Source organism: Balaenoptera borealis (assembly GCF_965194805.1).
Source record: "Balaenoptera borealis genome assembly, chromosome: 14".
Lineage (NCBI taxonomy): Eukaryota > Metazoa > Chordata > Mammalia > Artiodactyla > Balaenopteridae > Balaenoptera > Balaenoptera borealis.
In genome coordinates, this window is record NC_138875.1 from 27,306,735 (window position 1) to 27,315,562 (window position 8,828).

Below are 8,828 nucleotides of genomic sequence, written 5' to 3' on the forward strand. Positions count from 1 at the left end.
ATTATTTGCATGTGAAATAATTACATATCTGGAAAAGCCAAGAGATTCAACTGAAAAAGTATTAGAACAATGAGAGAATTCAATAAGGGACTAGGTTCAAAACTTAATTTCTTTCTTTTTTTTTTTTGGCCGCACCACTCGGCATGCAGAACTTCCCCAACCAGGCACTGAACCCATGCCCCCTGCAGTGGAAGCGTGGAGTCTTAACCACTGGACAACCAGGGAAGTCCAAAACCTAATTTCTTTCTATTTTTACCTGCATAAATGACCAAAGTTGTGACTCCCATTGTCAAGATTTCTGTAACGTTGGCTACTCACAATTGGAATTCTGATTTAGAGATATTATCAGTGGCGAAGACACACTGGTTGTCAGTTTAGCAAATAAAATAAAAGACACCTTGTTAACTTTGAATATCAGATAAACAACAAAGAAAGTTTTAGCATAACTGTGCCTCATGAGTTCTATTTGTTAGAAGGAAGTCATTAAGCTCAGCCCACACTCAGAGGGAGAGGTGTAGACAACACAGAGGATCCCAGAAGGCAGGGGTCCTTGGGGCCATCCAGAGGCTGCTGTCATACCCTCCTTAGTAAATTTTCCTGAGAAATCCATTTTATTCCAAATAGACACTGTTGCTCAGAGAGCAAGCCTGGGTACCCCACCTCCAGAATTTCTTCCTTGGGCAATGATTTTATTAGATGAACCAAGGGCTCAGAGGTTTTCCCACTAGGTTTTCATCTAGCCAGTGTTGAAGTGAATGGGTGTATTATTACTGGCGTCCTATGTGAATAATAAAATGGAAGATGAAAGATGAATTACAGTGTTTGCACTTTATACGTTTATACTTTATACTTTATACGTTCAAAGTGTTGCTGAGGTCTGTAAGTTATAAATATATGTACTGATGTATGTATTACCTCACAGCCCAATTGATATCAGGATAGTGAGATGATGTTTGCTTCCTATAAAAGGATTTGAACTGAGGTGGTAAATGTGACTGATGTGTTCAAGAAAAGACAAAATGGAGAACTTCACCAGAGAACTGGAAGTTACATGTTTTTTAAAAAGAACAAAATGGAAATTATAAACTGAAAAATACAATAACTGAGCTTAATGAAATAGATGTGTCTAACAGCAGATTGAGAACAAGATTAGTAATATGGAAGATCGGTTAGTAAAAACATCCATACTGAAGGAGAGAAAAAAGATGGAAAAAAATTTGAAAGAAAAAAAGAATGGAAAATACAGAAAAGCATGTAAGATATATGAGCTACAGTGAGACAGTCTAACATCTAGGTAATTGAGATTACCAGAAAGGGAAGAGAAAATGAAGCAGAAGCAGTACTTGAAGACACAATGGTTGAATTTTCCCAAATAGATGAAAAATACCAAGCCACTAATACAAGAAGTTCTATGATCCCTAATTAAGAGAAGTTCAAAGAAAAACACACTTAGAACATCATGGGATTGCTGAGAACCAAAAGCAGTCACAGAAAAACTACACACATTACTTTCAAATGAACAATGTTAACACAGGTGACTTCTTAGCAGAAATGTGTGTACAGACTCAGGGGGTCCCCCGTGATCCTTGCCTCCTGGTGTTCACATCCTTGTGTCATCCACCCTTGAGTATGGGCAGGGCCTGTGACTTGCTTCTAACCAATAGAATAAGGCAAAGGTGACAAGATGTACATGATTACGTGTGTGAGTACATTATGTTAATTATGAGATTGCATGATTATATTACATAAGATCATGGTGCCCCTCTTACTGAGGTCTTATCACCCTTGCTGGCTTTGAGAAGTAAGTGGCCATGTTGGGGAATCTCATTTGGCAAGGGACTTTGGGTGGCCTCAGCTAGTAGCTAGCAAGAAACTGCTGCCTGTATGCCTACAACCTCAAGGAACTGAATTCGGCTAACAAACTAAATGAACAGGGAAGTGGATCCTTTTCCTAGTCAAGCCCCAGAAGAGAACCCAGTCCTGACCAACACCTTAATTGTAGCCCTGTCAAGGACCCGAATAAGCTGTGTCCAGATGCCTGACCCCCAGAAACTGTGAGATAATAAATGTGTTTTGTTTTAAGACGCTAAGTTAGCTGTAATATTGTTACACAGCAATAGAAAACAAATACATGATGGAAGTAAGGAAATACTTGAATTATATATTTAAAGAGTTAAGGGACTTCCCTGGTGGTCCAGTGGTTAAGAATCTGCCTTCCAATGCAGGGGATGCAGGTTCGATCTCTGGTTGGGGAACTAAGATCCCACATGCTTCGGGGCAACGAAGCGGGTCAGTCAGCCAACTACACAGCCCACGCACCCTGGAGCCTGTGCGCCACAGCTAGAGAGAAACCCATGTGCCACAACAAAGAGCCCATGCGCCGCAACGAAAGATCCCTCGACGCAGCCGAAAATAAATAATTAAATATTTTTAAAAAAACAAACGAAAAATAAAGTGTTAAAAGAAAATAACTGCCAACCTATAACTATAAACCCAGTGAAAACAGCTTTTAAAATGAAGGTGAAAAGCACTAATGAAAAGAGAAAGATTGATAAACTGGATATTAACATTAATTCTGTTCATCAAAAGCTGCTATTAAATGAGTAAAGCGACAAGTCCCAGAATGAGAGGAGATATATGCAATACTTATAGCTGATAAAAAAACTCATATCCAGGGCTTCCCTGGTGGCGCAGTGGTTGAGAATCCGCCTGCCAGTGCAGGGGACACGGGTTCGAGCCCTGGTCTGGGAAGGTCCCACATGCCGCGGAGCAACTGGGCCCGTGAGCCACAACTACTGAGCCTGTGCGTCTGGAGCCTGTGCTCCGCAACAAGAGAGGCCACTATAGTGAGAGGCCCACGCACTGCGATGAAGAGTGGCCCCGCTCGCCTCAACTAGAGAAAGCCCTCGCACAGAAACGAAGACCCAACACAGCCAAAAATAAATAAATAAATAAATAAATTTATAAAAAAAACAAACAAACTCATATCCAGAAGATATAAATTACTCTTACATATCAATAAGAAAAAGGCAAACAGCCTAACAGAAAAATGGGCAAAAGACTAAACAGGCAATTCACAAAATAAAGTACCCAAATAGCCAACAAGCATGTGAAAATGTTTCACCCTCAGTAGTCATCAAGAAATTGCAAATTAACACTACAGGGGGGATAATACCACCCAAAAAATGGTCTAAATTTTTTTTAATGATAATACCAAGTATTTATGAAGATGTGGAGCAACTGGAACTCACACACAGCTGGTGAGAATGTAAATTAATACAATCATTTTGAGATTGTTTTCTCAGTATTTTCTAAATTTGAACATATCAAATGTTCAAAGTGTATTCTTCACATGTTCAAGGTGTATTCTTCACATACATGCAAATATATGTGCACCAAAAGACATGTATGAGAACATACATAGCAACTTTATTCATAAGAACCGCAAATGGAAGCAACACAAACGTCCATCCACAGTAGAATGGATAAATAAAACAATGAAGTATTCTCAAGTAGGGCACGGATAATTCTTTTGGACCAGATAATTCTTTGTTGTGAAGACTGTAGTATATTTAACAGCACCCCTGGCCTTTGCCCACTAGATGACAGTAGCACTCTCCTAGTTGTGACAACCAAAAATGTCTACAACTATTGCCAAATGTCTCCTGGGGGGATTATTACCACCCCCTCAATTGAGAATCACTGCTCTAAAGCAATCAAAATAAGCAAACTTTTGCAATATGTGACACTATAGACAAAGGTCAAATATATAATGTGTGAAAACAGCTAGACACAAGTACATGCAGTATGATTTCACTTAAAGTTCTAAGACAGGGTGAATTAATCTGCGTGACAGAAGTTGGGATTTTCATTACCTTTGTGAGAGTAATGACTGGAACAGGGCATATGGAAGTGGTCCCTTGGTGATAGTCTATACACAACGTAATCTGGGTGATGTGCACATGGGTGTGTTCACCGTGTGAAAATTCATCAAGCTATATACCCTTATGATTTTGCTATATGTGCTCTGCTTCAAAAAAAAGTTACTTAGTGTTTCCCTGGTGGCGCAGAGGTTAAGAATCCGCCTGCCAATGCAGGGGACACGGGTTCGAGCCCTGGTCTGGGAAGATCTCACATGCCGCGGAGCAACTAAGCCCGTGAGCCACAACTACTGAGCCTGCGCTCTAGAGCCCGTGAGCCTCAACTACTGAAGCTCGCATGCCTAGAGCCCGTGCTCCACAGTGAGAAGCCACTGCAATGAGAAGCCCGCGAACCGCAACGAAGCGTAGCCCCGCTCGCCGCAACTAGAGAAAGCCCGCGCGCAGCAACAAAGACCCAACTCAGCCAAAAATAAATAATTAATTTTTTTAAAAAGTTACTTAAGAATAATACATATTTGTAAACCTAGAGTTGAAGAGAGAAATAATTCTTTAAAGAGTTACTTTAGGGCTTCCCTGGTGACGCAGTTGTTGAGAATCTGCTTGCCAATGCAGGGAACACAGGTTCGAGCCCTGGTCTGGGAAGATCCCACATGCCGCGGAGCAACTGGGCCCGTGGGCCACAATTACTGAGCCTGTGCGTCTGGAGCCTGTGCTCTGCAACAAGAGAGGCCGCAATAGTGAGAGGCCCGCGCACCAAGATGAAGAGTGGCCCCCGCTTGCCACAACTAGAGAAAGCCCTCGCACAGAAACGAAGACCCAACACAGCCATAAATAAGTAAATTAATTAACTTAAAAAAAAAGAGTTACTTTATTTACTTATTTATTTATTTTTAGGTCACATGTAATGCCCAAATTTATTTCTCACCCAGTATTCTAGATTATATTGCACCAAAAACTTTGAACTAAATTTACATGAGTTTGTACCTACTATTATCTATGGTCTATACCTTTCATTAATGATGTTTTCACATTTACAAAATTCCAAATTTATGTGCTTTTTTCTTATAATCATCTCCCCTCTAATAATTTCATCATTACTACTCATCCACAGTTCTGTGACTTGCTTACTCATTCATTTCACATTTATTTCTAAAAGATTTACTTTAGAAATACAAACAGGGGCTTCCCTGGTGGCACAGTGGTTAAGAATCCACCTGCCAATACAGGGGACATGGGTTTGAGTCCTGGTCCGGGAAGATCCCACATGCTGCAGAGCAACTAAGCCCGTGAGCCACAACTACTGAGCCTGTACTCTAGAGCCTGTGAGCCACAAATACTGAGCCTGCGTGCCACAACTACTGAGCCCACAAATACTGAAGCCCACATGCCTAGAGCCCGTGCTCCACAACAAGAGAAGCCACTGCAATGAGAAACCCACGCACCGCAACGAAGACCCAATGCAGCCATAAATAAATAAATAAATAAACAAACAAATAAATAAATACAAACAGAAGGGAGCTCGACGTCTCAAATTGGAAGAGAAAGAATAATTGAGCTTTGTTAGAACAAAAATGGCAGAAAGAGAAGTGACAAAGCTGAATAAAAAGAAAGGAAATCTTATTTCCACAAAGAGGAAAATGGGAGCTAAAAGAAAATTCAACCCAGGACTGGTAGGTAAAAGAATTTTGTGTGTAATTAGGGTGGGTAACTAGAAGTCCCTACTTGTTAATCCTCATTCTCACTCTTTCTTAACTAATAGAAACCCAAATTTATTCTGTGCAACAATGTGCCCATAAAAATACTACATTTTCCAACCCCTTACCCTTTGCAGGTAGGATTGTCCAAAGTGATGTAGACATGAAAGTTGGTGCTACAGCAGCCATCATATGACTGTGAGGTGACCTTGAGGATAGAAACCAGTGCTAAAACCATGCGAACCACAAAGAAGGAACCGATTTCCCTGATGACTAGAGAAGTCTCCATCTCTACCTTGAACTGCCTGCTTCTGGCATTTTACAAGAAAGAGACAAGCCATTTCTTTGCGTTTTTTGTTATATGCAGCTAAATGCAATTCAAAACCAACACAATGGCTCAGAGGGACCTGCTGGCCGATAGAGAGCATTTGGTACTACAGTATAAACTTGTGCTAATGATCCTTGGCAGCATTAGAGCAGTGGCCCCTAACAAAGGAACAGGGGATGGGACAGGGGCAACAAAGTCATCAAAAGGACCCAGAATCTATACATACACACAGAAAAAGCTTCAGGCTGAATATATACCATATCTCACACACATATATGACAACTATTTTTCAAATATCTAGAGCTGCTGTTTGATGAATAAGTTCAAATTGATATAAAAAGTCTTAATTTCTGAATAATATTAGCTTTTTGTTATTGTATACTTTCTCAATCATTGGTTACTAATTTTACAACACTAAAGGGGGAGGGAATATCTGATAATTTTTCATGTTTATAAAGTATTTTGAATTGGAGCCATCTGAAAGTCATAAAGTATAATATATCTGTACATTGAAATACTACAGTGTTATGAAGAATATAAAAATATATGGGGACTTCCCTGGTGGTCCAGTGGCTAAGACTCTGAGCTACCAATGCTGGGGGCCCGGGTTCAATCCCTGGCCAGGGAACTAGATCCCACATGCTGCAACTAAGAGTTTGCATGCCACAAATAAATATCCCACATGCCCCAACTAAGACCCGATGCAGCCAAATAAATAAATATTAAAAAATATATATATATGTACATGTTGGATTTGCATAGATAAAAGTCTAGAATGATTCACTCTAATGATAGTAGAGAATAAGTAGTCAGTTACTCTTGGGAAGTAGAATTGGGGCTAGGAGTAGGAAAGAGCTTAGACTTCAAATTTTATATACTTTTTAATTGTTGGAATTATTTGTATTAAACAGGTATTACTTTTGTGGTTACAAGTAGTTTGGAGTTTTTTGTTATTTTCTTAAGGAAATTTTTTTTTTCTAACATTTGAGGAGCTTGGGCATCCCCAGTCTAGATTTCTAAAGTAGTTAAAAGCTAAGCAGGGAGGGCTTCACTGGTGGCGCAGTGGTTAAGAATCTGCCTGCTGGTGCAGGGGACATGGGTTCGAGCCCTGGTCCGGGAAGATCCCACATGCCGCGGAGCAACTAAGCCCTGCGCCACAACTACTGAGCCCGCGTGCCACAACTACTGAAACCCGTGCACCCAACGAAGAGTAGCCCCCGCTCGATGCAACTAAAGAAAATCCGCGTGCAGCAACGAATAAATAACTAAATAAATTTATTTTAAAAAAAAAGAAAGCTAAGCAGGGAAATTGAGACTTATTACGGTTTAGCCAAAAGTAGGTGATACAGAGGAAAGATCTTTGGGTTGGGAAATAAGCAATCTGGGTTCCCATCCCAACTCGGTCAGTGACTGGGTGTGACATCTGGGCAGTCATTTTATTTCTTTGGGCCTCAATTTCCTTGTCTATAAGACTAAAATTTGGACTGAACAATCACTTCCAGTCTGATATTCTGTGAATGTATAAGCTGCCTCTCTGAGATTGAGGGGAAGTTCTTATTTATCTTTGTGGCCTCAGTACCCAACACATAGTATTTAATAAAATTTGTTAATAAATAAGTGAAAGAACAAATAACAGGGCAGGTAGGGCGACTCTTATATCCATTCGATACCTAAGTTTACATGATGTCTTTAAGGTCACATTGCTAGGTAGTATAAGAGCCAGGTTTTATGCTCAGTGTCTGAACATGCTGTGGAAAATACAGCAATTCTCCCTCCCAACGCAGTGGAGGCAGGCTGTCAGCCCACAGCTGTTGCTGCAGAATTAAAAGAAAACTGTAACTATGAGATCTGAGCACTGTAAGATAAACCTGAAAACATAAACCTGCACAATGTGAGAGGAAGCTGTGCTAATAAGAGAAGGACATCCATGCATCATAGTACTAAATAAAGCTGGCAGAGCAGCCTTTTTGAGTGGTGTGTCCTCAAAGCCCGGGCATCAGCAGTCCTGGCACAGGGTCAGAGCCAGACTATGGTGAGCCAGCTGTCACGTGCTCCTGTGATAACTCACAAGAAAAAGTTCCCCTGGCAACCAAACAGGCTCCAAGGACATCCACACACAATCCTCAGTCTTCTCTTAAAATAGCTTCAGACACATTTGATGAGGAGCATCTTTTCATTCAAGCTGCACTTCTTACCCAATATTCAGTTTCACATGCTTCCCAAGGAGCAGAAGCTGTAATAGCTAATCCCATTCTGCTGGTAACTCAAGCCCCTGCCAAGGTCATGAGTTCTTAATTTAGTATAGGCAAAGGCGAATCTATTGACAGTACAGCACCTCCCCCTCCCCCGCCCACAGGGCAGAACTTTGGGCAAAGGATAGTGACTCTGCAGGGCTTGGACCTATATATGCAATGGTCCCTAGGTCTGTGCCACCCTGACTGGACTCGCTCAGACAGCTGAACTGGAGTGGGGGGAGTTTCATAGACTTAGAAATGCGGGTCTAATGAAACAGTAAAGGCAAAATGGTCAGAATCAGATATCAAAAACTGGATTAAGACAGACACAACTACATACAATGTATGATCTTGGATTGGAAAAACAATTGTTACGACGCACTTTGAGACAATTGGAGGAATTTGAGTATGGACTATATATTAGATAATAAAATTTTATCAATGTTAAATTTCCTAAATTTGATCATTTTGCTGTGATTATCCAACAGTGTCTTTGTTCATTGGAGATAAATGCAGAAGTATGTCGGGGTAGGGCTGTGGTTCTCATAGACAGACATGCAGTCAGACAAAACTACAGACTACAGACAAAAGAACAGAGGTCCCTCTCACACACACACACCCATACATATGGGTATATTTGATATTTCCAAGAAATATGCAGGTTAGAGACCTAGAAATGGAATTAGAGCAA

The 8,828-nt window shown here is 40.7% G+C and overlaps 1 protein-coding gene across 1 annotated transcript in view; it reads left to right on the plus strand.

The window, feature by feature from the left end:
• Nucleotides 1-8,828, plus strand: part of LOC309610443 (uncharacterized protein) — a gene marked incomplete at its 5' end in the record, with an annotated part of 46,261 nt that overhangs the window by 19,340 nt on the left and 18,093 nt on the right. The window lies entirely within an intron of this gene.